At 45.0% G+C, this 27,563-nt stretch overlaps 1 pseudogene; it reads right to left on the bottom strand.

Moving 5' to 3' along the window:
• Window positions 1–1,399: 1,399 nt before the first annotated feature.
• LOC129690498 (POU domain, class 5, transcription factor 1-like) lies at window positions 1,400–27,313 on the bottom strand (annotated as a pseudogene).
• Between the last annotated feature and the right edge of the window lie 250 nt (window positions 27,314–27,563).

The raw sequence follows: 27,563 nt of genomic DNA, 5'->3' as shown, positions 1-27,563 counted from the left end.
CACTCCTCCATGGCCTCTGCATCAGCTCCTGCCTCCGTGTTTCTGCCTTGTTTTGAGTTCCTGTCCTGACTTGCCTTCAGTGATGGAGGATGATGTGGAATATAACCCAAATAAATACAATCCTCCCCAGGTTATTTTTGGTTGTGGTGTTTCATCACAGCAATAGAAACCCTAAGACTGTAATTGGTTATGGATCATGGAGGGTTACTGTGACAGACTTGACCATGCTGTTTTGTGGATGCTTGTGGAAGAACTTTGAAACTTTGGGCTAGAAAAGCCATTGAGTGTTGAGAACTCAGTGGGCTGTTCTGTAGTTGCTTGGAAGACAAGAATGTTGAGAGCAGTGCAGAGGTTAGAGGCCTGGCTCGTGAAGTTTCAGAGGGAATTCAAGACTCTACTGGGCCTTTTGTGTGAAGATTCTGCATTGTCTGGTCAGCGGGGGCTGAGGAATCAGCTGTGACTAACAAGAGACCAGGACCACTAAAGTAAAACCTTTGCTCTTCTGGGACAATGGATGCTGTGATTAAGGAGAGACCAGCATCCTTGAGGTGACGTCTTCTGAGAATTGTTTCCTTAGGGCCAGCACACAGAAGCTATGTTTCCAAAGTAGCCAAGGCTGTACCTCATGCTGGCACCCGAACTTGCTAGTTTAAGGAGTCACCCAGACGATACTGGTTTTGAAGGCATGGGTGGGACATGAGAGCAGTCGAGGCTTGGCACAGTGTGGCAGGGCTGGAATCTCTGAAGAGAGGCCAGGAGCAACTATTGGTGTAAGTGCAGTCCAGTTGCAGCAGAAGACCCCCGGATTCTGGAGGCGCCAGTACCATGGGATGGCTGCAGCAGTGGAGCCGAGCCAGCTGGAGGCCGGAAGACAAGCTGTGTGTGCTGCAGAGGGAGGAGCTGGAGAAGGGACCCAAGCTCTTTGGAGCGGCCAACAGGATGGTGATTGAATGAATCCCAGACATTCGACCTTGGTTTAGTTACGCGTTAGGAGTTTGGTTTTGCTTTGAATTGATTGTAACTGTGCCATGGTTCTTTTTTCTTGACTAATAAAGTGTTTAAATTATTTTTTATTTTATACTGGCCCACAGTTGAGGCACTTTTTATTTTAAAATTTTAAGAGACTCTGGATTAAAAAAAAAGAGAGACTGAATTTATAAAAAAAAAAAATTTTTTTAAAACTTAAATTTATTTTTATTTAAGAACAAAGTGATGAGTGACTCACAATCAATGGCATCGTTGAACTTCATCTTCCCCTCTCAGTAAATGAACTTAATCCCCAAGATGTGGTGGTTTCCAGGTTTTCTGTCTACCTACTTTCCCTTGCCTAGGTTCACCTCATCCCCAGGCAGGGATGGCGCCTCAGTTTGAATGCATGGACAGGAATAAAGGGAAAGGCTTAATACCCAGGGACCAAATCGTAGAGCGTGGTGAAATGGGGGCTTCTGTAGCCTGGGGCATCAAAATGGTCCCCTAGAGGCAGAAGAAAGAATCCAGGCCCTGCAGCCTCATACTCTTCTCTTGGGAATAGTCAGTGCTTGATCGTTTGCCCTCTGGCGCCGGGTACAGAACTGCCCTCGGACCACCTAGGACGGACGGCACACAGACTGACATCAGATCATAACCTCAGGGATGGGGAGCCAGAGGTAGGGAAAGGGGAATGGCTATGAGGAAGTGGGTACCACGGGGCGGGGCCCTGGCGCTCACATCCTGTGCCCACCCCCCCCACCCCCGCAAGCTGCTTGGCGATGATGGTGATCTGCTGTAGGGTGAGCACTGGGCACTGCAGAAACGTGTTCTCCAGGTACCCCTCACATGGGCCTCCACTCTCATGAGCACTCTCTTTCGGGTCTGCATCAGGGTCTCCGCTTTGCATAGCTCCCGAAGGTTCTCATTGCTGTAGGCTTCCTCCCTCACTTTTCCAGAAGGGGCTGCAGCTTACACATGTTCCTGAAGCTGAGCCACAAAGGCCTCAAAGAGGCAGATAGTTGTCTGGCTGAACACCTTTCCAAAGAGAAAGCCCTGAATGAGTCCCACGTTGGCCTGGGTGTACCCCAAGGAGAGTCTCTGCTGCCCCAGCAGCCTGGCAAACTCTACTAGTTCCTCCTGCAAGGCTTTCATGTCCTGGGACTCCTCGGGATTTGGTTCTACTTCTCCAACTTCACTGCCCTGGGGTGGACAGTCCAGGGCCCAGGGGAGGCCCCCTCTGAGTTGCTTTCCACTCACTCCTGCCTGGCCTTCAGTCTGCAAAGTCTCCATGCCAACTTGGGGCACTAGACCCAGTCCAACTGGAGGTCTACAGTGGGTGGGGTGGTGGGAGGTGGGTGGGTGAAGGAAGGAGGGCTCACCTAGGGACTGCTTCACCTCGTCTCCCTTCCTCCCTCCCCAACCACACCCTCTAGCCTTGATGTCGATATTAATGTGTGATCTTAGAGATGAACAAGAAAGGAAAGGTTGTGGCTGACAGTGATGTGTTTGTACGTTACACTGACAAAGGGTCAGCTGTGTCATACAGTTTTATGTCAACTTGACAGACGTCTTTTAAGAGGTGGAAACTTCACTTGTAAGATCAGAGCGTAGGTCACCCTGTAGGGCATTATTTTAGTTAGTGATTGATGGGGCAGGGCCCAGCCCATTGTGGTTGGTGCCATCCCTAAGCCGGTGTTCTATAAGAAAGCAGGCTGAGCAAGCTCTGAGGAGCGGGCCAGTGAGCAGCACCCCTCCATGACCTCTGCATCAGCTCCTGCCTCTAGCTTCCTGCCCTGCTTGACTTTCTCTCCTGACTTTTTTCCATGATTAACAGTGAGGTAGAAGAATAAGCCAAATAAACCCTTTCCTCCCCCAAAGTGTTTTGGTTGTGGTGTTTCACCACAGCAACAGTAACCCTAACTAAGACACCTTCTATTAAAATTTGTCCTTCAAGGGCTGGCCATGTGGCTCAGAGGGACATGCCAACACGTCGGGTTTTCTTAGTTTGGTCTCCTGGACTCAAAAAGTTGGAAGAGGGAACTGACCCCCACAAGTTGTTCTTTGACCCACATATGTGTGCTGCGGTGTGAGCGTAGCCTCTAACAGACAGACAGACAGACATAATTTTAGAAGTTCCACTTGCAGAATGTGGGTTGGGGTCCAGCAGCTGTGTTTCATCTGGAGGGGGCTCCATTTCCAAACAGACTGACATGAGCCAGCTTTCAAGGAGGCTCTTTTTTATTTTCCTCCCATAGGAGCAGTGAGTCCAGGCACTGTCTGTGCAACTAAAGGCTGGTTAACTTTCCAATGAGCCCACGTGTCTCCTCCGAGGGCAAGGCACAGAAACGCATCTCGTGGAGATCTGACATGCATGTTCTGTTTGTAAGTGACTTGAATAGTATGTATGATGAAAGCACAAGTGGGCGCACTGAAAATGAATTTAAGTAGCCCAGTGGTTTATGATTTTCTAGTATTTTCAAACCTCTTTGCTGCACATTGATATCCAGGATAACTGACCAGCTGTAAGAGTCACAACAGTTTTGTTTAATCCCAGGGCTTCTGTCTATTAGGTAATTAAAACCAATTTTTCCTGAAGCTTTCCATTAGTAGGCCTGGGAAGCATGATAATTCAGATACTAAAATAGCTAAGAATCTCTCTCTCTCTCTCTCTCTCTCTCTCTCTCTCAAATTTGGGGAAGAAAATGGGAATTTATAAATATGAGTGCCAGGACCTGAAAGTCAGACTCAGTCTCCTGAGGCCTCTTTACAGTACTTGAACCCAATCATAGGATTTGAGACTGTATACTCCCACAAGTGCCTGAACAATGAAAAAAATGTAATTTTTCCCAAATGGCAGCTGGAAGGCAAATCTCTCTGATGTGAGAAACAACCTCCTTTCCTGCCTGAAGGAGATTAGTCACCTAGCTCTCAAATCTGCCGGTGATGGTGGCTTATCAATCTATATTCGAGAAGCCAGGAGTACCTTCCCTCTGCCCAGCAGATGGTGAGGGACACATAACTTGTACTCTTAATTTTTACTTGATAATCCATTTTATGTACATGAATTCCATAGCCTGAGGGGTGGGAGAGAGACACAGAGAGAGTCAAGAGAGCAAGAGACAGGAGTGAGTAAGGGGGGGAGAGAAGAGAAAGAGAAGAGAGGCAGCAGTGACAGTTTATAAAATAGTTCCTGACACTTTTTATACAGAACACCCAGAAAGAGGCTGGGGCAGGTCCCCAAGCAGTTCATTACACAGAATGATGCAAAAAAAAATTTATTTTCATGTTTCCCTTACAAAATCCCCTTGCTTTCCATGTTCAGGAGAAGGGTTTCTGTCCCCAGGTCTCCAATGTGCATGGGGCAGAGCATGGTTGGTATCAGAGACCAAACAAGGGCACAGTGAGTGGAACACAGGCAGCAGGCTGCGTTGTGGCACAAGGGAAGTACTGTCACCTCCTGCTGAGCCCTTCCTGTGTCTCCTCTTTGCCTTGGTGCACCTGTGAGAGCTGTTGGAAAACACTGAAGGTGATGTCTGTTATCTATGCCAAGAAAGGCCAGAATAAAAAGAACTTGAAGGCTCAATAGTATTTTTAAATTTTTACTTCATTCTTTTTTTTTACTACAGAGGTGGGTGGCATTGGTTTTAATTTAAAAGAGCAGTTTTTCAAAGGGTAGGTTTCTAAAGGAGACAAAGTGCCTGTTTGCTTCCAAGTTTAGCTTTCCTGGCCTTGCCATGGCACAGCCCCTCGTGAAAAAGAGCAGTTAGCCCATAAGACACTAGTGAGATCTGGACGAGCTGTTTGGTTGCTGTGATACTGCAGCCAGGAGGCCAAAGGCCCAAACTTAGAGAGGTCATTGTGCAAGTCTGTGGTCTCCATGTGCCTGAGGACCTCAGCTTAGTTAGTTTAAAAAGCCCAACTGTCAAAGAAAACTTACAATCTTGAAAATGGGTGTGTACATGTCTAATAAGAAAAAGGTGGACACAGGTCAGGGTGTTTTAGTGGATAAGGGACGTATGAGATAAATGGAGCCAAGTTAAATCAAATGGAAAACATCAAACGGAACATGAAATATGTGAAATCCTATGAAGAAAGCTGCTGTTCTCAGTTAGCAAGACGCAGTTCACTAGCCTAACAGTTACGCAAATACAATGTATTTTGCAGAAGTAGAAGGAAAGTTGGGAGATTCTAACAGCTCGTAGGCAAGTAGTCAAACCAGATAGAAACTCCACACAGTGCAAGACTACTGTGAGGACAACCCCTATGTTGTCTTTCTGAACATAGGGGTGAATGTGTGAGCCGAAGGGTGGCTTACACCAAACCCTAGAATGCACTTCAGCGCTCAGGAGACAGTGCTGGATGTCTGTGATTGTTTTCTGTGTGTCTGTTTAACAGAACTGTGCCTGGAAGACAGCTGTCTTTCGCAGCCAGCACCTCAGAATCATGTTGTTGATATTAATGTGTGATGGGGGGATGAAGCAGAAAGGAAAGGTCATGGCTTAACAGTGAAGTGTGTCTGTGTGTCAAGTTTTATGTTAATTTGATACAAGTCTTCTACCAAGAGGAGGAAACCTCAATTGAGAAAACACTGTCTTAAGATCCAGTTGTAGGCAAACCTCTAGGCAATTTCTTAATTAGTGATTGATGGGGGAGGGCCCAGGCCATTGTGGCTGCAGCCACCTCTGGGCTACAGGAATATTCTGTGCTCTCTATGCATCCTTTCCAGGTCACACCATTTCCTGGCTTGAACATGCTCTTGGAACATTCTCAACACAGCATCTGGGGTGCAGTCTGGGGTGGCCAGGAGTGGCATGGGAGGCAATATATATATTTGCAGTTCCTGCGGTGCTTTGTTTTGTTCTTTTCCTTTCTCTTATTTGTCTTCTTGTGTTTGTAAAGTGACAAATAAAAAGGCTCTCTTCAGGGCTGTTAAAATAGAAACAATTGAGTTGGGTGTGGGCTCCCTGTGTCTGAGACCAAGCTTGGAGGTACTCCACCCCTTGGTAAAATTACTGTTGATGACTAGCTGTCCAGAGTTCTGTGTCTATGTTGCTAAGGACCTACGTTTAGAAAGACGCCAAATAAGGCAGTCTTGGCAAGAGTGAGTGTGCATTGGCTTTGCCAATGTGTGTTGGAGGCAGGGCATGGGTGGAAGACAGGTACAGCTGACTGCTCTAAGGCCCCATCGCATTCATGCATAGAACTCCTTTTTCCATCTATTCTGTGTCATCATGCACTTAGAAGATGTCTTCTGCCTCAGCTTATTCCATGAAGACAGCACCAGAAGGGGAGGTCCCTGCTGCCTGCTGAAGATTCTGGTTACCCTGTACAGGAGGGTCAGATTTCAAAGGCTCTAGTGATGTAGATTTTTTTTTTAACCCCACACAACACTGTGCTCCTTAGTAAGTTAGTTTTTCTCTGGAAATCACTCGCTTTGTGCCAAATAAAGCCAAACATGGCTTTATTATAAAAGCTGTCTCATTTTATTTTTGTAGTTGTAAGTTTTGGTTTTGGTTTTGGTTTTTCGAGACAGGGTTTCTCTGTGTAGCCTCAGCTGTCCTGGACTTGACTTGTAGACTAGGCTGACCTTGAACTCACAGTGGTCTACATGCCTCTGCCTCCCTGAGTGCTGGGATTACAGGCATGTGCCACTATGCCTGGCACACACATTTTGTTTTTGTATTTGCCCGTGTGTATGGAATGCATCCATGTGTATGCGTGTTCGCAGGTGTGGTGTGCATTCTCGTGTGTGATGGTGTGAAGGCATGTGAAGGCTTGGGGCTGACATTGGGAGAAGTCCTTGATAGCTTTCCATCTTATTTGTTGAGGCAATGCCTCTCAGTTGGCCCCAGAGATCACCACTTTGGGTACTCTAGCCAGCCAGCTTGCTCTGGGGATCACCTGTCTCCACCTTCCAAGCACTGAAATTGCACCCATCTGGCATGTACGTGGGCATGAGGAAGACAAACTCCAGTTCTCTTGCTTGTCTGGCAAACCTTTTCCCCACGGAGCCATCTCTACTGACCTTATTTTTCTTTTTAAAGGTGACATCAAAATGTTATTGCTTATTACGTAGTAGGCATTACCTTGCTGTCCTTTCAGTTGTCTTATGCACTCATAACCCCTCAACTCTTCAGACTGACCGAGAATTTCAACCTGCATACAAGGTAAAAGAGGAGCTTTGGTTTGTTTCTTAAGTTTCTTTGATACTGTTATTTTCTTAGCCTAGGAAATTAAAATGGCTAAACAAGCTGAGCATTCAAAGTGAAGTCTTCTATGTTTTCCATTCCTTGTTATCAGTGTGGTCACCTACACCCTTGTGCGATCTTAATAGTGACTAGAGTAGGCGTTGTCTTTTAAAGATCTATTTATTTTTAATTTATGTGTACAGGTGTTTTATCTGTGTGTATGGCTGTGCACTGCATGTTTGCAGTACCCAAAGAAGCCAGAAGAGGGTTTTAAATCCCTTGGAACTGGAGTTGTATGCTATCACATAGAGGCTAGGAATAGGACCTGGATCCTCGGGGAAAGAAGCCAATGCTTTAAACTGTTGGGCCATCTCTTCAGATGGTTCTTATCAAGCTAGAGAAGAAAGCAGTATGCCGTTTGCCCAAATCTTTCATGTTAACACAACTTTGGGGAAGTCACTTTCTGTTCCCCAGATGATACTGGGAAAGCAGGGTCCCCTCTGAGGGTTCTTAGTTTCAGTGAAAGAATTGAAAAATGGGCTCAAAAGAAAATTCTAAGATAGTTATTTTAGTGTTAAAAAAAAAAAAAAAAGCCCCTGGGCAGGCCAACTGTAAATCTCAGCAGCTTCCTGGAAAATGTAGAAGAGAAGCAAAACATCCCTGACATTTGAGTTACTAGTATGGAGATCTACCACTTAGCAGGGATGTAGGAGGGGGCCATTGTCATCCCATTTCACAGCTGAAGAAACAGGGCCCTGTATACTGAAAATATGAAGGACAGCCATTCCTGGGGACATCGCTGAAGTCGCTCTAGCTAACGACTGAGTGTTGTTTCTGAAGAGGAAAGTAACTCTCAGGCTCCTTGCAAATAATTCTCATTTGCCAGACAAAAGTCGGATCAAATAAACTTTTTAAAAAGTCTCCTCAGTTTGTGAGGTCACTGAGAAGGAATGAAATGACCAAGCCCAGACAAGAGTAAAAATTACTGTTTTATTGTTCCCTTGGGTGAGTGCACACTGAGGTGTGGTGTGTGTGCACACATCTGCGTAAGTGCCAAGTCCTGCAGAGTTCTTCCTCATCCAATCAGAGCAAGGAAGGGAAGTCTCTCAGTGGGATAGGGCCAGGCCCAAGCATAGTCTCCTGGTGCAGACTGATAAAGAGGCTCTGAAGATCCTTTTTGTGAGGTCTGCATGAACCTTGTCCAGCACCAGTACACAGTTCAAATTCTGGCTTCAGGGACTAGCGAGATCTGTTTCCTGTTCTTTTAGAGGGCCTGAGTTCAGTTTCTAGGACTTATATGGTGACTCAGAGCCATCTGGAACTACAAGTTCCAGGGGACTCGATGCCTTCTTCTTCTTCCTCTTCTAGCCTCCATAGGCTCGTGTACATGTGCATACACACACACACACACACACACACACACACACACACACACACAGTGCATGAGGTAAACTCAATGTAGGCATGCACACATAGAAGTAAAATAAATTTTCCTATAAAAGATGATTCAACTTTCACTTACACATTCTCATCAAAGCCTTCTGTTGCCTCCTCCCCCAACTTTTATACTGTCCCAACTCCAGCATGACCTGCGCCTTCCCACCACCTCCATGTGTGCTCTATAATGAGATGGGTGTCTGTCTGTAATTCAGACCCTGTACGGGTCAGGCACTGTGGAGAACTGGCAATCAAAGTGAGACACTCTTCTATAATATGGCCTTTTCTCCAGGGGTTTTCTCTGTAATGTATTATCAACAGACCGGCAGAAAGAGGTCACACATAGGTACACAGTGGACCCTTTCCTCTTGTGAATTGTTGATTCTAGACAATGTCTTCAAACCTCTGGCTCACATTTGTCCATTTCCACAATGTTGTCAGACTTGTGCTGCAATGTAAAACAGCCACAAATCTATGTTTGTGTCAAGAGCCAAAAAGGAGGCAAATGATTCTTCTTAAAGGCTGCGCTGAGAGTGGGGTGGTTGTCCAAGCTGCACATCTTTCTCTCTGCCTCCATCCCTCCTATGCTGATTTTAGAAATTGTTTCCTCACAGTGATTCTTGGACCCACAGGGGCTGGGGGTTCTGCCTCTCTGGATCATTTTTCCACCAGACACGCCTAGAGCTGGAAAGAGGAACAGCCTGGGGTGGGTCTGTTTGAACGGTATTGTCAAGACCGTCTGTGTCAGCAAGGGCTGAGGTCAGCCTGTTTGTCACGTGTCCCTGAGGCTCACTCAGACAAAACTGGGATAATAGCTGCCTAATCCAGCTTGGGGGTTGGGTTGGGGGTGGGGTGGGGTGGGGTGAGGGAGAAGTTGAAGGCCGGACAGCTGAGGGCCTCGCAGCCTTGTAGCAGCAACTATAGCTTTTTCATCAGCCCCGAGTCATTCTTTCCCACAATATACTAACTGTTTTAAAAAGGAGAATGCCATCTTTCAAGTGTTAACACTAGCGACAGTCAAAAGCTGAAGCTCCACCTCCCCAACACATCTTGGAGCTTAGGAAAACCTAGAAAGGAAGTGCCTAGAATAACCCAGGTCTTTCTCTATTTCTAAGTCATTTTTTTTTTTTGGTATCTTTAGAACTCGTGTGTGTGTGTGTGTGTGTGTGTGTGTGTGTGTGTGTGTGTGTTTGTGTGTGTGTGATCTTCAGGAAGGAAGAGGAAGATATTTATAGACTGTTGCTGACTTCCTGTTTCTAAAGATAGTATTTTAGTATCTACAACTTGTGTTCAGAACTTTGATGCTACTTACATATCAAGTGATGCAGCATTCTGAGACCCTCCTTACTACCCTCATCTTAGACTTTTGCTGCCTAAAGTATGTGGACTTTTGGAATCCCGATTTAAAGAATTTTCACAATCCCTCCCCCACTCTGGGGGAGAGGATTAGATTTACAGTTGGCTAATCTGTTCTAGAGAACCTCACTGCCCAAGCAATGGTTACATCTAAACTCCCTCTCATTGCTGGTGCTTCAGGTTTTTGAGAAAATATGTTCCTCACATTTAAAATGACTTCGCGCTTATTTAAAGACAAGTGATTACTGAACAAATTACAAGCAATAGCTCAGACAGGAAAGGGTAGTGGTGGTGTGTTTGGGGTTACTTGAATGTATCAAAATTTCTTTTAAAATTCTGTCACTGGCTAATTCATATATGATTTCTTACCATTTGTTGACTGGAAATGGGGTCATCTGGAAGCATAAGCCCCCTCAGTTTTGGTTTTCTTAGTGTGTCAGCCAGATGGATGTCAATGCTGGTTGAACCCTGTCCTATGTTTTAACCCAAGAATATTTCTTAGCCAAGATCAAGATGTGCGTTGAAGATAACTGAAAACAAAGAGGAGCCAGTTGCCTGTGCTTGCCTTTGAAGAACTGACAGACATAGGCTTCAAGAGGCTACCATCAGTGAGTGCTCTCACGAGGGAGGAACAGGACTCCTGGAAGGGACACTACACCAGACAAAGGACTTGCATCTGAGATCTGAGATGGGTAGGGTAGATAGGGGGATAGGTCTAGATTGCTACGGAGGGAAGATTTGCAGGCAGGAAGGACATGGCCTAGAGGCACAAAAAGAAGAGATAAAAGCTCAGTGTCCCAGAGCTTCTAGGGCAAAGGTATCCATTATGCAGAAGCAGCTCTGGCAACACAATCAAAGAAGGGAGTGTGAGTTCTGGAAAGTGAGTAGAACAACCAGTCTTCCCCAGATGAGCCCCCTCTTGCCCCCTGGGTTTCCAGAGCACCATCTTCTGGTCCTCTTCTTTTGTTCATCACATCCCAGTATTTGATGTCTTCCTCCACTCTAAGGCTTCATCTGTTCTCTCACAACCCTGGCTCTTCACTCTGCTTACAATTTGTTTACATTTATAAGGTGATTTAATTTAACCACAGAGCTTTAAATACACCTACACTCTGCACCCTCAATCTCTATCCCTTACCCTGACATTTCCACACAAATTCAGATTCCTAAGCTTTCTTTGACAACTTTCCTTAGCTGTTAGAGAGGCCACTCAGGTATAGTACTGGGCTGAGGATATAGAATACTTGCTAAGCATACCAAGATCTTGGATTTGATGCTCAGCATTAGATGAAAACTAAACAAAACATGCTCGTGATACCAGTGACTGCAGGCAACAGAAGAAACTAGCTCAAAATACTCAAGCCATTCTCTACAGTGTGATTTCCGATGCAAGGCTGGTTTTATGGAGAGTGAAGACCCTTTTCTTCCACCCTTTAATGTTTAATGGTGGAAATTTGGGAATCAATCTGGCAAAAGCAAGCTGATGGGAAAGGGGACTTGTTGCTGCATGTCACGTATGTGCAGGAACCTGCTTTGAAGAGTATTTCCAATAGGCTAAATAAAATGTGGATAATGTTAAGCTAACTTGGGGGTAGATTAGAAGGCAGAGAGAAAAAGCTTCTGTGAGAAAAACAAAGATGTTTTTAAGAAACAAGTGGATGTGCAGAACAAATGAGAAGTGTAGTTTGTCTAGGTCCTGTCTTTCTTCACTGTCACGGATACCCATCACAGAGCACATTTACCAAAGCTTTACTTTAGCTCTTCTCTTGCATCAGAGCCATTCCAAAGGGGGAATGTGTGTCAGCCCTAGTTCCCAGATTCCTCTGTTCTTACAGATAAGGGGATGGTTTCAAGAAATGTTTCCCCTGCGTCTGCTAGATATCAAATATTCTTGGCATTATTGTCTTGCTTGAGCCTTAGGATTTGGATGCATTATGTCCTGATTCTGTCACTATGTTATTGCTTCAGTTTACCAAATGCCCTGCAAAGTTATTTCAATATTTGCAAATGGGTCAGACCTGGTGTAGCAGTCGAGGTAATAACAGCCCCCTTTAGCAGCCTCTCTGCATATCTGCCTTTCCTCTGTTACCTATTTTATTCCATTTATGTCTCTTTATGAACTCATCCATGATACTGGCTTTGCCAAGTGTAATAGCAGCAAGCATGTCAAAATCCTTAGCAAGTAAGTACACGTACACAGAGGTTGGCTTCCATTTCTCTCTTCAAGCCCTGAGATTATTATGGAAACATGGCTAGGCAAGGTATTAGAAGATGAGGACCACATGTAGCAGAAAGGAGACACTCTAGTGAGGTTGTCCTCAATGAAGCAGCCTCCAGGGAACTGGCTGGTTCACCATAGACACATGGATATACCTAGCAAAGATTGGTCATTTGAGTCCAGGTCAGAAGAGCTGTCTGGCCATCTGAAGATGATAAATAATAATTAGCTGCTCTTTACTAGACTCTGACCAATATTGGGGCATTTTGTTGTTTAAAACAACCAGCATACATATGGAATAGCCCTAGTATCATTTAAAGGAGAAAATGTGATAACACTCAGATAACACCTGAGAAAGGCACTTATAAGACTTGAGTTTCTCCAAGACCAATTCCATGCCTGATAATTTTCATTCCAGGAGTCCTGGAGATGAAATTTATGTCAGTGTTTCTCTTTGGATGTTTCTACGTTCCCCAAACATGGGGGTGGGTTTCCTGGCCTTGGTTCTAAGCCTGGTTTTCCTGGGCTAATCCCAATACAGAATTATCTATTGATTAAAAAAAAAACCCTACAATTATAAGTTTTCTCTTTTTTCTATGCTCAGAAGATTGTGCTAGAACAATTCTGGAAGGAAGAGAGCTATTGGACAAAGAAATGGGGAAGCTATGAGAAGAAGCAAATCAAAAGATGGGATCCTTGGTGGGATGAACCTCCACATCTTTGGGATATGGTTATGGAGATGAAATTCTCGCCATTTCTTTAACACTAGCTTCTCACTTCCTTCAGGTCTCCTGAGTTCAACCCAAATAAATCTCTTGGCCAAAGGCTTCCTACCAGCTTTCAGTTACCTGCCAATCTTCATGCTCTGCCCTTCTGCTTCAGTGGAGCTCCCTTACTGGAGTCTCACATCCAGCTTGCTACTCATGGTCTCCTCTTTGTAGGATGATGAACAGCGCCATTGCTTCGATACCTTCTTAATGTGTGTAAATGTTCGAAAGGGAAGCTGTGCTAAAAAGCTAACAACCATCACCACAGGTGCCCCATTAGGCTCTCATTAGGCTGTCATTTGGTGTGAACTGTTTATTAAGGGAAGGAGTCTGCCAGATGTGCTCTCAGGAGTAGATGGTGGAGTTCACAGGGCATGAAGGCCGTATGCATTAACAGTGTAGTCTAAGGTGAGAATTTCAAAGGCAAAACAAAAGCAGCTTCCTGGTTAGAGACATAGAATGGGGAGTCAGTCACACCTGACTGCAAATAAGGACTCATTATTTATTTGTGCTTTGGTCATGGGATGGTGAACTTCTCCATGCCACCGTGTAATGAAGACAGTAATGCCCACTTCTCAGGGAAGATGCGGTAACTGAGACATAGCATATAAAAGGCCTAGCAAAGTACCTGGAACCTTGTATGTACTCAGCAAGTAAAAGTGATTACATTAACAGCAGTCACTTAAGATAATGGTCCTCCCAAATGCATTCTACACAGCAGGAGTGTATTTGGAATACTTACTAAATGCATTGTTTTTAGTTTCAGAGAAGAGAATTGTATTCAAGATGTCATGGGTCCACATGTAAAGAAAACAGTTTAATGTTGCTTGTCATTTTAATAGTTTGTTTTTCCGTTGCTGTGATAAAACATCAAGACCAAAAGCAACTTATGAGAAGAGTGATTTCCACCCATCCTTACAGGTACTAGTCTACTAGGGAAGGAAGTAAGGGCTGGAACCTGGAGCAGACACCATGGAGGAAGGCTGCTTACTGGCTTGTGCAGCTAGCTTTCTTATATAGCCTAGACCCACCTGCATAGGGATGTGCTGCCCGCAGGGGGGTGGACCCTTCTACATCAATCATCAGTCGTGTGGGCTCTTCCAGACATAGCGTGTAAGACATATGACACAGATTGCGACAGATGCTCTCTTCCTAGGTGACTCCAAGCTGTCTCAAGTTGGCAACAAACAAACAACCCAAAACTACCCAGCAAAACCTTTCCCAAATTCACGTGATAATTCATGTTTCATCTTTGGAACCACTGTTGACATACATGGGACAATATCATGAGGCATAGCACAGGTCAAACAGCGCTTCTTTATGAGGATAATCTCCAGTGACTTAACATGCTAAAAATCTACCATAGAAAGCAAGATGAGCATTGAATATAAACAAGCATTGCTGTAAAATCTGGCCTAGGTATGTATTGGCCCAAGGCTTCAACTGGTTGTAAGCCTCTGCAGTATCTGGGGAATGCAGTCATTGTCCTCATCTTGTAACCCCAGGCCACCTGCTGAGAGGGGCCAGCCTATAGTGGGCCAGGACGGGGTCAGAACTGAAGGCTTCATGTGCCAGTCTTGCCATCAGCAGAAGCCACCAGGGCTCTGAGTGACTACTCTGGTCTGCCAAGAACAGCCCTGAACTTCTTGCTGCCTCTGTGAGACCATCTGTGTCAATACAGGGCAATTTTCAGCCAGGAGTGGCCACACCCATCTTTTTTTTTTAGGGACCCACATGAAGTGTATAGAGTGAGGTGGGCTTCTCTCCAGGTAGAAGCTCCACACAGCGCAACCTTTGAGGTAAGAAGTTACTACTTGACAAAATGGGGTTGAGTGAGTGGCTTTGCATGTTGGACAAAGTTGCAAAGGGTGATTACCTTTTAAGAGGAGATTTGTAGAATTAAAAAAGAGAGGAGAGTCAAGAGAGAAAGACAGTCTCGGGGCCAGAGAGATGGCTCAGTCAACAAAGTGCTTGGCTTTGTAAGCAAGGGGCCCCGAGATTGCTATCAACAGTGCCCACATAGAAAGTCAGGTTCGGTGACGTATGCCTGTGAGCCTGGAGCTGGGCAGGTACAGACAAGAGAATCCCGAGAGCTCGGTGGTCACCCGCTCGGTCAAATCTGTGAGCTTCAGGTTCAATGAGGGATCTGTCTCAGAAGAATAAGGTGGCTTCAGCATGCATTCACACACGCACTCACACCAGCATATACATGGATGTGTACAGAAGTACACAGATATTCCAAATAATAAACAGCCAAACAAACAAATAGGTTAATTATTTAAAGGTAACGGCATACTTCTTCTGTAAGAGGTACCGTCTTAGTTTAGTGGTGAATTGATGTAACTTTGATACTGAATTTACGGGTAACAATTTGTGAGAGAAGAAGACTCCAAGTTATTTCCTTGGCGGAATACATTTTATTATCCACAAAAACAAGTCGAATCCACATTTCATAAATTGCTCCATGGCAGGCAGAACATTGTGATACTGACCAAGTTAATTTTTGAAGAAAGCAATGCTAAATCTATTCTTAAGTTTTGAGCAAAAATCTCTCTCTCTCTCTCTCTCTCTCTCTCTCTCTCTCACACACACACACACACACACACACACACACACACACACACACACACACCAGACCTTACACCCCAAATGCAAACAATAACGTGTTAGTTTTGCTCAGTGACTCCCTCAGGCTCATCTGCAAACTCCTATTCTAAACAATACAGCATGCCTTCACCTCTGAGTTTGCTCATGGATTTAAAAACAATGACTGCTGCTTCTGTAGATAATTGTTTACTTCAAGCGTTGACTGTTTACTGGATAGTTAATTCATAAGACAGTTCATGACCTTAAAGACATAAGAAAATAGCAGGTATGGAAGGGACAGAGGGCAGACATCATGTCTTTGGGATTCTGATGGAATATGGGCCTTGGAGAGAATGGCACAGGATACCTAGGGAAAGCCAGGGAGGAGTGGGATAAAGCTGGTCTCCTGCTGTGATCCCCTAATCATTTCCCAAGTGGAGTTAGCTCACAGTAGCAACAGCCCCAGGCTGTGCACATAGCTCTTTCACCCCTCATCTTTCTGACAGACTGTGTGCTCCGTGATGGCACAGAGCATGTCTCTCGGGCTCAGAAAGGAAATGCTTAGTCCAAATTTGTGAAGGGATAGGATCTGAATCTTAGAGGGAACATTAGACTTGGCCATGAGGATGGGTGGGTGGTTCTCCCTGGCAGAGGAAGAATCCTGTGCCAAGGCAAGAGGAACAGAACACCATAGTGTGCTCTAGCTGTCATTGGCACACAGTCTCCAGACTGCCACTCAGGGAGACATTAACATCCTGAGAAAGGCTTGTTGTATATGTCTACCAGAGTTGGAGGCAATAGAGAATAAAACCATTGCTCAGTCAGCGATGAGAAGTTTAATGTTGAACCGCTGTCCACGAGCACACCTTGGAACACAGGGCTATGACTGTGCTGATGCGTGCCCGGGTCTCCTCTACGCTTTCCCCCTTCAAAGCAGAGCAGGACGGAAGTGCGTGGAATGAGCAGGAGTGCCGTCACCTTAGCCTGGGTTCTGTGCACCTTCAGAAAAGAAAACATCTGGGGCGGGAATGGGGGCCGGGGAGGGGTGCTGCCAGGACAGAGGTCAGCTGCAGCCCCTGCCACCCCACCCCCCGCAGGAGGATGATGCAGTCTCCTTACCGACCTGTCCTTAGCCTCCGGCTTGTGAACAGGCATACTGTTGGTTTGGGGGCAAGTGACGTATGCAGTGACATTTGTATTAGTGCCTTCCTGATGACTGCCTTCTGTTTACCAAATCCCAAGACGGAGGTGGGTGGAACCACTCCAGAAAACTGAAAGTAGATGTGTGCCAAAGACAGAGCATTTCTTCCCCTACTTCAAACCCCTGCCCATGTTTGGGACACATCCCAGGCTTGCTGTGCAAGAATCTGTCACTTTATTCTGTGGCATAACCCATTCACCCCGCGGTTGGGGGACCTGGGCAGGTTTTGCTGGACGAGGGACTTTTTCTGTCAGCTTGACCTGTGCCCTCAGGAGGCTGAGCTGGGCGAACTGGAGGTGAGCAGGGCAAAGGACCCTCTAGATGATCCTGAAGTGCTGGTAGTCTGTGAAGACAGCCACTCCCCAGGATGACTCCACCCTGTCCTGAGCCTTTGAGGCTTTGCAGGGTGGGAACTTTCTTGTCCTCTGAGAGAAATCACAAGCCACGCCTTCTGGTTCAGTGGAGGTCACTGTCTCTGACACTCCAGCAAGAGTTATGTAACCACTGTCAGAGATACACAACGCTCTGCCTTGACCTCACACCACTGGGTAGCTGTTTGCCTCAGTCTCCGCCTGGCTTTGCTCACCCTCCAGTGCAGTGGTTCCTAATCTTCCTAATGCTGCAACCCTTCAGTACACTTCCTCGTGGTGACCCTCAACCACGAAATTATTTTGTTGCTACTCCGCCACTGAAATTTTGCTACTGTTATGAGTCATAATGTAAAGGTCTGTTTTGTAGAATATCTGAGACTCACTTCCTGTGAAAGGGCCATTTGAGCCCCTAAGGGTTCTTGAACCACAGGTTGAGAACCATTGCTCTGGTGAGAGGGTTTCCTCAGCCGACCAGGATGTAAAACCAATGTATGAGGAAGAACTTTCTCACCTGTCACCTAAAACAGAGACTACTTTCCTTGTTTTTCTTCAGTACAGAGTGGCTTAACTGCTCAATTATTTCCAGATGATGGAACACTCAGTCCCTGACCACTTGGAGCCAAAACGGAGTCTAACTTGTATGGAAGGTATCTTCTGGGCTCTGAAATATTTTCTCATGTTACAAGTCTTCTTGGAAAGACAAATCTCTCTTAGGAGGTGTCTAGTCTCCACTCTGGGGCCTCCGGCCCAAGTGGGCATGGGAGAGCTAGCAATGTCTGTAGCTGTAATGACCCAGGATTCTGGCATCTATAGGGAAGCATCTCGCTCCTTGGCTAGGGTCCCAGTGCCACTGTCTCAGTGAGAAAACTGGCCACACAGTTTGGAAAATTCTTTCTTCTACATCTGGGACTCATATGTCAAGCTTTTTATGGGATCTTGGATGCTATATCTTTCTTGGTTTAATCTAAATATAGTCTTCAGCATGAGGAAAATGCTTAGAAAGTATACAGCTTGCTGATGTCAGAAGGAGAGAGCTCTGGTTTGTGTTTTGCCAAATTGGCTTTTACACCGATCACATCCTACTCAATGGCCACAGCTTTGACTCTAAGCAGCAGAATGTTTAAAATAATTAATATCTTGGTCAATAGCTGCAGACCCTTGGCAATTCTGCCAGCATATTTGGATGTGAAGGTTTGAACAGATCTCAGTACAAAGGAAATGTTTACATTATTGGAAGTGCGTGTTTTTATTGGGGAGGTTGTGCATAATTTGCACATAAACCTGGGCGGGCTGATGGCACTTGTGAGAAGGACATAAATCTGCCCAGAGCTTGCTGTATGTTATCTCTTGTCTCTGAATGTGCAGCTTTGAGAGAGCCATTTTTCTTCCCAATTTCAAATCTCTTTTAATTGTTAGACTATTATATAATGAACACACCAAACAGTTTAAAAAATAAAATTAGTATTTCCACAGTCTTCTGGCATATTCTGTTGTTCCAAACCATCTGTAGTTTACGTATCATATTAGAATGCACTCAGGATTTTCTAGGCCCTTCCACTGAAGATGATTCTTCATCACACGCTCTCATATTTAGAGGTTTTCAGTATTTGTATTTATAACTAGTTTATTGCCTTCACTAAGAAAATAGGGGTTGCTGATTTACCCATCCCTGAGCTGTTGCTGACATCTTGTTTTTTTTGGGGAACTGCTTTTGGGAGCATTAGTGTGTCTACAGAATATTCTTCTTCTGTCTTTGAATAAAGTCCCCAGAATGAGACAGAATATTAACAGTTCCCTGGCCTTTAATGTGAATTGTTACACTGGTCTGTTAAAGGCCAGCAGAGATTTATGTCTTGTGATTTGAGGCGGCTGAATTGCCTACTCTGAGGCCCCTTGGTACTTAGATTGCATCACTGGGTAGAGTTCTCAGCTCCTGCCCTTCTAAACTGAGGCCAGCTAGCCAGCCGGCCCAGGCGCACTGCCTGATCATCAGCCCTCTAGACATCAAAGCTTTAGTAGTTCCAGGGTGCCCTCCTCCCAGTGTCTGCCTTTGCTTTTCTTCCTTTCTTGGCCTCTGGCCGTCTGATGGTTCTTTGGCCATCTAGTGATGGTAAATAACATGTTTGCCTGAGCGCTGGCTCTGCTTTCACCCTCCTTAGCCAACTGAACTCCTAGAATAACCCTGTTAGGGTGAACTACTCCCACGTTATAGCTACCCACACTGAGGTTTGCCCAGGTGCGCAGAGATGAAACCTGACAATCCAGAGTCAAACCCAGCCTGGCTGTGCCCTGGGGATTTTGTGACCAAGCTGCCAGGGCTGTGAGACAGTGAAGTGCTTGGTGGTAGAGAGAGTGGGGGCAGAATGGAAGCCGGAATGTCAGAGGAGCTGAAGGTAGGATGCTTCAGCTTCCCTGTGCACTCTTCTGGTTCCTGTATTATTCAGTATTTTGATTAGCTTCTCTTGTGTCACATTTATTTGCAGCTGTTAAATGCTAGATGACTTCAGAGAGGGGATTCATTTAAAGCCCAGTTATTAAAATGTCTATTTTGATTTAAAGAATTCTCCTGCTGTATATCATCCACTTCTCTCGTATCTCTTTAATCTATAGTCATTTATAACAAAGAACGTTCAGGACTCACTAGCTAAGCACTTTAAGTGAATCTTTCCAAATCTCATGTAAGCATTTTACCCCTTTGCCGAATTATCACTCAGACATACCCCTGTCTATTTCCTGTCTCTGAAATTGTCACTGTGCAGTTGCTCTCTGGTGGACTTTCCACGAGCCAGGCTGTTAACATTAATCTCACAAGTGGAGGTGACTGTTTGAATAGAGCTGAGCAAAGAGCCTGTTTCTTGGTGTAAACCCGCAAATCCGTGAAAGAAAAGGAGAGAGTGCCATGTTGGCATTTTCTTTACCAGCCTTGGGGGAAGAGACTGAAGCAAAGGCTTGGGCAAAGTCAGGAAGGGTGTGGGGAGAATGAAACATTATGACATGGCTCAGACTGTTCACGGTAGAGGAAGTCGAGTACTGGATATTAGTGTCTGGTGAGAAGGATGAACAGTGAGCACCAATGCACACCGGGACCGGATCCTGGTGTGCACAGAGACACATGCTCCTCCAATGGCACTGCCCCACTGTTGGCCTCCAGCTGGCACTCCAGGCCGGGCTTATCTGCAGGCAAGAAAAGATATTCTAGACAGGAGGAACACAAGACAGGCCCACAGCTCCTGGGAACCGGCAGTCACAGCTGTGAGACTGAACCCAGACATGCGCTCACGACAAATAACACAGCCACCAGAGTGCCCACTGTACTGCCATAAAGTGGGAGAGAAGGCCCTTATTTTCAAACATATCCTAGCCTTCTTCAACATTCTCGTGACTGTCACCCTGGACCAGACCACCTTCTGCTGCCTGCACCAACTGGTCCTGCTTCTCTCATTTTTTTTTCCCCTTTGCTTTTGCCTCAAGCGTTTCCTAAATTTCAGCCCATGCTTCAGCTCACGCTATTGTGCAAAACCCTTCCGTGGCTTCCCAGACTACCTTATGGCTGGCTCCTTTCCCCGGCATCATTCCTGTGACTCCTCTGGCTTGCCATCTCTGTACCAGCCATGTGGGTGGCCTTAACCTCGACAGACTAAAGCTGGTTCAGCTTCCTTCCTTTTCTTTTGGCCTGGTACAGCCTCCCTACAATGTGCTTTTGGTTTGCTGTTTCCTACACAGCCTTAGTCAAATCGTCCTTGACAATTCTTTCCATCAGGGCCTCCTGACTATGTGTCCTCAGCTTTACCTTTCCTCTCCCCTCCACCCCTTCTCCTCCCCCCTTTCTCTCTCTCTCAATCACTAGCTTCTGTGGTTATTCATTTGTTTATTGTTCATCTTTCTGGCCAGACGCTGGCAGTCTAGTACTCTACGCACACTATAGGCGCATTACATCAGTGGTTCTCAACCTTTGGGTTGTGATCTCTTTTGGGGGGGGTTGCCTGTCAGATATCCTACATATCAGATATTACAACCCATAACGGTAACAAAATGACAGTGATGAAGTAGTAAGAAAAATAATTTTACGGTTGGGGGTCACCACAACTTCAGAAAGTGTACCAAGCGGTTGCAGCATTAGGAAGGTTGAGAACCATTGAACTACCGTTCCTCAGTTGATATTTAATAAACAGACAAGTGAATGAGTGGGGAAGCATGGGTTTGCCTCCTATGTCAAGTTCTTCCTGGAAATGCTGCCATTAGCATTAACATGAGTCACCCAGGAGGGCATGACAGGTTGTTTGCCACAGTGCGGTGTGGATGTAACCAGAGCCTCCAGGAGAACTAGAAACTGAGGTGAGGAGGAAGTGGGTGGCACTATCAGGAGAAGGTGGGCGTCAAGGAAGCATGGGCACCGAGCCATTTCCACCACGTACCACCCCGCATCTGCTTGGCACCCACCCTGCTGCGTTAGTACTGGAAAATTCTTCGCTGCTTGCTTCTTTTCTAATTCCTTTCTTTCTCCCACACCCTCAGGAAGTGACAGGGAAGGAGAAGCTAGACCATCTGGGGCTGTGGGAAGGTCTGGCAGAGAGAAGGAACTTGACAGTGACAGCACTTGGGAGGCCTGACTTCATCTCCCTGTATCCAAGGACTGGCTGGAACAGCGGAGACAGTGGCCATTTATGGAAGTATACATGGGTGTGCTTTTGGACATCTTGATAGAAATCTGCATTCTGAAGGAGATGTGGGACTTCTGTTAGAGGTCCTCTCTGATCCCTTCCTCCCTCACCCACTCTATGGGACCCTCTGCCAACACCATTGATATCTGACATTTTTCTAAATAGTGTTCTTCAGGGCTTGCTCCTTCCCATAGTTTTATTCCAAATCTACCTGCCTTTCAGGCTCTGTTGATGGTCCAGTGGGAGGAACATCATGTCCGCTCTTGCTACCCAAGTGGCTGTACAACAGGGGCACTCTAGAAATAACATTCTCAGAGATGTTTTCTAAGCCAAACAACCAATTCTACACACGGACCTTCCAGAAGGGAGGATGCGCTTGCACAGGAGAACATGTGGAATTTGAAAGTCTTTGTGGTGCTGGCAACTGTCTGGTTTAAGAATAGCCTTTGGCTCTTGTTGCTCTTGCAGAGGACTCAGGTCGGATTCCCAGCACCCAAATGGTGACTCACAGCCATCTGTTACTCCAGTTCCAGGGGACTTGAGATCCTCTTCTGCCTTCCTTGGGCACCAGCTATACACATAGTATGCATGCATACGTGCAGACAAAACATTTGTAAACGGGAAATAAAATAAATATATGTACATTATATGTATGTACATATGTATATATGTGTGTGTATAGAACAGGCTCTGGGAAATGACTTGATATTTATTTGAGCTTCGTCCTGCCCTTTAGCTGGTTGTACAATATTGGGAATTTATTAACCTGCTAATGATTATAGTGTCTGCAGAATGGGCTTTCTTTATAGATTGAAGTAAATGTTAGTGTGAAAAGAGGCTCCTACTCACAGGGTTGCATGAGTAGCAAGGGAGTAAATCGCCCAGGAAGCTTCAGGAGTGACGATTGTGCAGAGGCTCTGAAACTCATGACGAAAGGCTGCCAGTTTTTACCACTGGGTTTGATTCATGACTCTCTCCCCCGAGCTCCCTGACTACAGCAGTGTGGCTATGAGGCCATGTCAAAGCCCACCATCTCCCTAAAGTCTCCTGTGACCTTCCTTCTCACTGACTGCAGACAGAAGTGTTGATGATGCTTCAAAGTTCTCTCCAGTCTGGTCTCCACTATGCGGTCTGATTCCCTTGTGGTTACAGGCGACAGAAAGTGATTTGGACTGGGTGAGCCAAAGGGTAATGTGCTTTCCCTCCATTGCACAAGCCCCCATGTAAAATGCTCTGGCTTTTCTTTCTGACAGGCACTCTCTGTAGAGAGTCACAGGAAAACCGAGCTTTGCTTTGCCCCTTTCTTAGGAAGGGAAGGACTCCTGTTGAGAACCAGGATCACGGGGATCAATGGCAAGCTCAACTTAAACTAAGTGACTTCATCCGGTGACGCAGGTCAAGGGAGGGTCACAGACAGGTCCTACTATGATTTTAGATGTGAGGTCAACTCCAGGCTTTAGATACTAATCCTAGATGGACTGTCATAAAGGAATATTGTTCCTATTGCCAAGAGAATAGAGGGTGAATTTTGAGTAGGACAGAGCAACAGACATCCAGTGGGACCTACCCTTCCTGCATTGTTTTTGAACATGTGCTGCAGCCTGCTTTTCCCGGCCCTTGTACGTGATGTTTCTCTGCTTGAAATGTGAACCTCGCACCTCCACCTACCAAAGGTTCAAAGTGCGTTGTGAATTATACTTCCTTTATGGAACATACTGCTTGACAGCCATAATTTACTACTTTTGTTATACTCTTATACCAACTTTTATTTATGTATTTATTTTTTTAATCAGGCTGTGTACGTGCCTTTCTTTGCTCTACAGGTTATTAGGTTCTTAAGCCCAGCCAGGGTTGGACATCTCTATGCTATCTACAGATCAGTGAGCTCCCTCTCCTATGTGAAAAGCTCCACCTTGGGTCTAAACTTCAGAGTGCAGTTAGGGGCTGCTGCCGTCATTACTGCTTTCTGGTGGTAGTTTCTCCACACTTCAGTTTTCTAATACTTTTTTGATTGATTTATTAGAAAAAAATCTTATTGCCTCCAGCACTCATTTTCAGTGTTCTTTCAAATTACCTATACTTGCTTTCTTTTGTTTTAAGCCCAAAATGAACATTCCTCTGCAGGCAGCTGGGTTGAGCAAGCAGGTAGGATTTGTGTCTGTCCCGAGAGTAGGTTCTTTGGCATTGCTTCAGTTTTATTAAAACAAAACAAAACAAAACAAAAACAAAAACAAAACCTTTTACCTCTTAATGTTCTATCTTTTCTTGTCTGTTTGTTTTTGTTTTTGTCTTTTTGAGGCAGGGTTTCTCTGTGTAGCCTTGGCTGTGCTGGGACTCACTCTGTATACCAGGCCGGCCTCAAACTCACAGTGATCTGTCTGCCTCTGCCTCCCCCTGCCAAATGTGCTGGGATTAAAGGCATGTGCCACCCACCCCCAGCCTTAGTATTCTAACCTATGAACTTAAATACAAAATGAGTTATTGTCGAGCCTCTGCAAGGCCAGCAAGAACATATTTACTTGTCTCTAGACATCATGAGAGCCTCAAATACACATGCTATACTGCTCTATTCTGTTCTCAGTACTGGATAGGCCTGGAAGCTAGAGTGGGCTCTCCTGGCTTTGGCCTTCCTTGACTGTCTATTCAGAAATTGCAGGCCAGCTACTAGCCATTCGAAAGAGTGCTGAGTGCTTTGCCCTGGGAGGTCGGATCCTGGCAAAGCCTCACACCAGCTGCGAACCCTCCTTCTCCCACCCAACTTCTATGTACCACCTTTCCCTCCCTGCTGAAGAGATAGCAGCCTTACATCACCCTCTGGCTGCCCAGGGCTATGTTTTGGGAATCCCATCTGGGTATCCATTTTTTTTGTGTGTGTGTTTTATTTCTCATTCTTGTATTTAACAGAAATATATCCAACAAGTCTCTTGGGTGACCTCTCCTTTGGTCTCTAATTTCTTTTCTTCAATTAGTTGTAGCTATCAGTTATAACAGATGAGTTATAATTGTTCATGACCTGATATACGAATCCTTCCAGACTACACACTGAGTTTTCATGGTTAGCCAGATTACCTGAAAAAGTTCACTCAAACACCAAGCAAAAGGTGTGTGTATGAAGCAGTGAAACAGTATCTCTGAAGAGACAACAAGACACAGTGAAGTCTGGTTCTAATGTAAAAATCATTGAAATATGGGTCTCTGGCATTTCGTAGTGGTTGTGCCTTCAGATTGTAAGAGATAGGAACCTAGAAGTTCTTGAAAATCCTAGTAATCGATAATATTTTCGGCAAAATTGGCTTTTTAATGTCTCTTTCTGTTAATATCATTAACTATCATTCACACAAGTTCTTATGTGTGCTTTACAACTGCGATCTCATCTGATCCATGTGTTAGCCCCCTGAGTATGTTGATGGCAGGATATTGATGGTAGATGGTACTGCATTTGGAAAATGAGGACACAGAGGCTCATAGATGTTACCTTACATTTGTTAAGGCTTCTTAATTAAAAGAGTGTAAAGTTAATATTTGAATCAAGACCCAACTGACTCCAACATCCTTACTGCTCCTTACTACACCTCAGGCCAATCCTACTAAAACAGGAAATTAAGAAGTTTCCAAATTTCACACATAGATCTGTCCATTATTGGTCTACCCACAAAAGGGCTTTGAGCGTCTGTGGTGTGTCATCATTGCTAGGTGTTGAGTACAACAGAATCTGGGATCTGAGAAAGTAGTGTGGTGAGCTATGTCTTGGACAGAGTTTCACTGAGGTCAGAGGAAGGGTTGGAGAGAGTTTCACCTTTAGCTTGATGTGCTTAGTAAGTGTGTTTAGTAAGCACAACAACAGAAAGAATAGTCTGGGTAGCTTTGCTGTTCCAGGCTTTGACTCTAAAAAGGTACCCACCCAGTTTAAGAAGGGACTAGTGCTCTGTACTTGTGCCCAGAGGTGCTATGTGTCTCTAGGTGTAGACCTGATGAAGAATTAGATCCTGGTTGACAACCTGGCAAGGAGGAAACAGGGGGGTCTGGAGCTTGTAATGTTGGAGGCTTGGTTTCTTATCTAAAGCTCGGGGAACAAAACAGTGGAGAATAGATCATGAACACTGTCACCTAAGTCAGAAACATGACAAAGGAGGCATGAACCAAACCAAAGGCCTTAAAGTAGAGGCCTATAGGTACCTGTACTGCCCAGTTTGCTTTAAGGTAAAAACTCCCCGCCTTTGTACTGTGTGCATCAATGTTTAGAATCAGTTAATACTCTGATGTTTAGAATCAGTTTTTACTCTGAAAACGGTTGTAGGAAAGAGCTCCCTCCCTTTCTCTCTTTCTCTCTCTGTGTGTGTGTTGGCGTATGTGTGAGCATCATGTGTGTGAAGACCTTAACTTGACCTTGGGTATCTTTCTTGATTACTTGGTTTGAATAAGAAATGTATCTTAGATTCAGGTAATTGAACAAATGGTGTCTGGCTGGAGATGCTGTTTGGGAGGTTTCTGTAATTGTCTTTTGGAGGAAGACTCACGGTGGGGGGGGTGAACTTTGAACATTCATAGCCTCTCCCCACTTCCAGTTTGCACTCTTTACTATGGTTGAAGATGCAGTCTCTTGGCTTGCTAAGCCATTCACCTGCTGTCATGCCTTCCCTGTCCTTACGAACTCCTCTGGAATCCTATGTTCAGATCAAATCTTCCTTCTGTAAGTTGACTTGGTTACGGCATTTTATCATAGCAGCAGAAAAGTAGCTAATGTACTCTCCACTTATCCTTTGAGGCAGGGTCTCTCACTGAACATGTCACTCAGTGATACCAGCAAGGCAGCTCACTCTGGGAGTGCTTCCTTGCTGTTTCCTGAGTGCTGGGATTACAGGAGCCAACCTACTTGCTTGTTTTTTACTTAGGGGATCTAACCTCTGGTTCTCATACTTGCCTTAGCCCATCACTTCTTTTCCCTTCCTTCTTAAATAGTCACTTGTGTTTTAGCCGGGAGACATACAGACATCATGTGAAGATTAATATCGAAACCTTTGCGATAGCATTGATAGCTTAAGAAAAATGATATGGATGTGGTAGAAGCCTCCTGTGTATCTTACTTTTCATAGCCGCACCCACTTTCTGAATCTCATATTTCTCACTTTTATATACATCTTTGTGATATCACTACATATTTACATGTTCTACAACAGTATGGTATGATTTAGCATGTTTTAAAACTTTATATAACTGCTATCATATCGTGTATTCCATTTTGTAACTTTTTTTTTCATATTTTGGTTAATGAATTTTTCTCCAGATTACTATATTAGCCTTAGTTCATTCACTCCTCTTTGTAAAGATATACCAGCAGATCCTCACCCATACGTATTTATAAGCATTTAGGTTGTTTCCTCTATTTTTTTCTTAATTGCAAACGATACCACAATGTATATTCTTAGGCATGAACTGAGCATGTTCTTGCTTAGATTTGCTCAGGAGATCCTGGCAAGTTGTTCTTCATTGCAGTTTTTTTGCTTTGAGCCTCTGCCATGGCCTGCGAGAGCAGCATTACCTTACATTAACCATCGACATTGTCGGCTCACATAATCCGGCCAACATGACTATGAGGTGACAGTTCATTGTGTGTCTAACTTGCTCAATGGCTAGTGAGAGTGAACACTCCATAATCTGCCTGCTGGACACTTACACTTCATCATCTGCGAATTGCCTCCTCTTCTTTCGCACATTTCCCTTCATTTTTCCTATTGACTTATTTATCTTTTTCACATTGACTTTTGGAAGCTCTTGGTTAGTTCTCAATAGTCCTGTTTCTCAAGTACTT

Source organism: Psammomys obesus, unplaced genomic scaffold (genome assembly GCF_907164565.1).
Source record: "Psammomys obesus unplaced genomic scaffold, mPsaObe1.curated_primary_1811, whole genome shotgun sequence".
Lineage (NCBI taxonomy): Eukaryota > Metazoa > Chordata > Mammalia > Rodentia > Muridae > Psammomys > Psammomys obesus.
The sequence above is the reverse complement of the archived record's forward strand: the minus strand, read 5'-3'. Positions and strand labels throughout refer to the sequence as shown.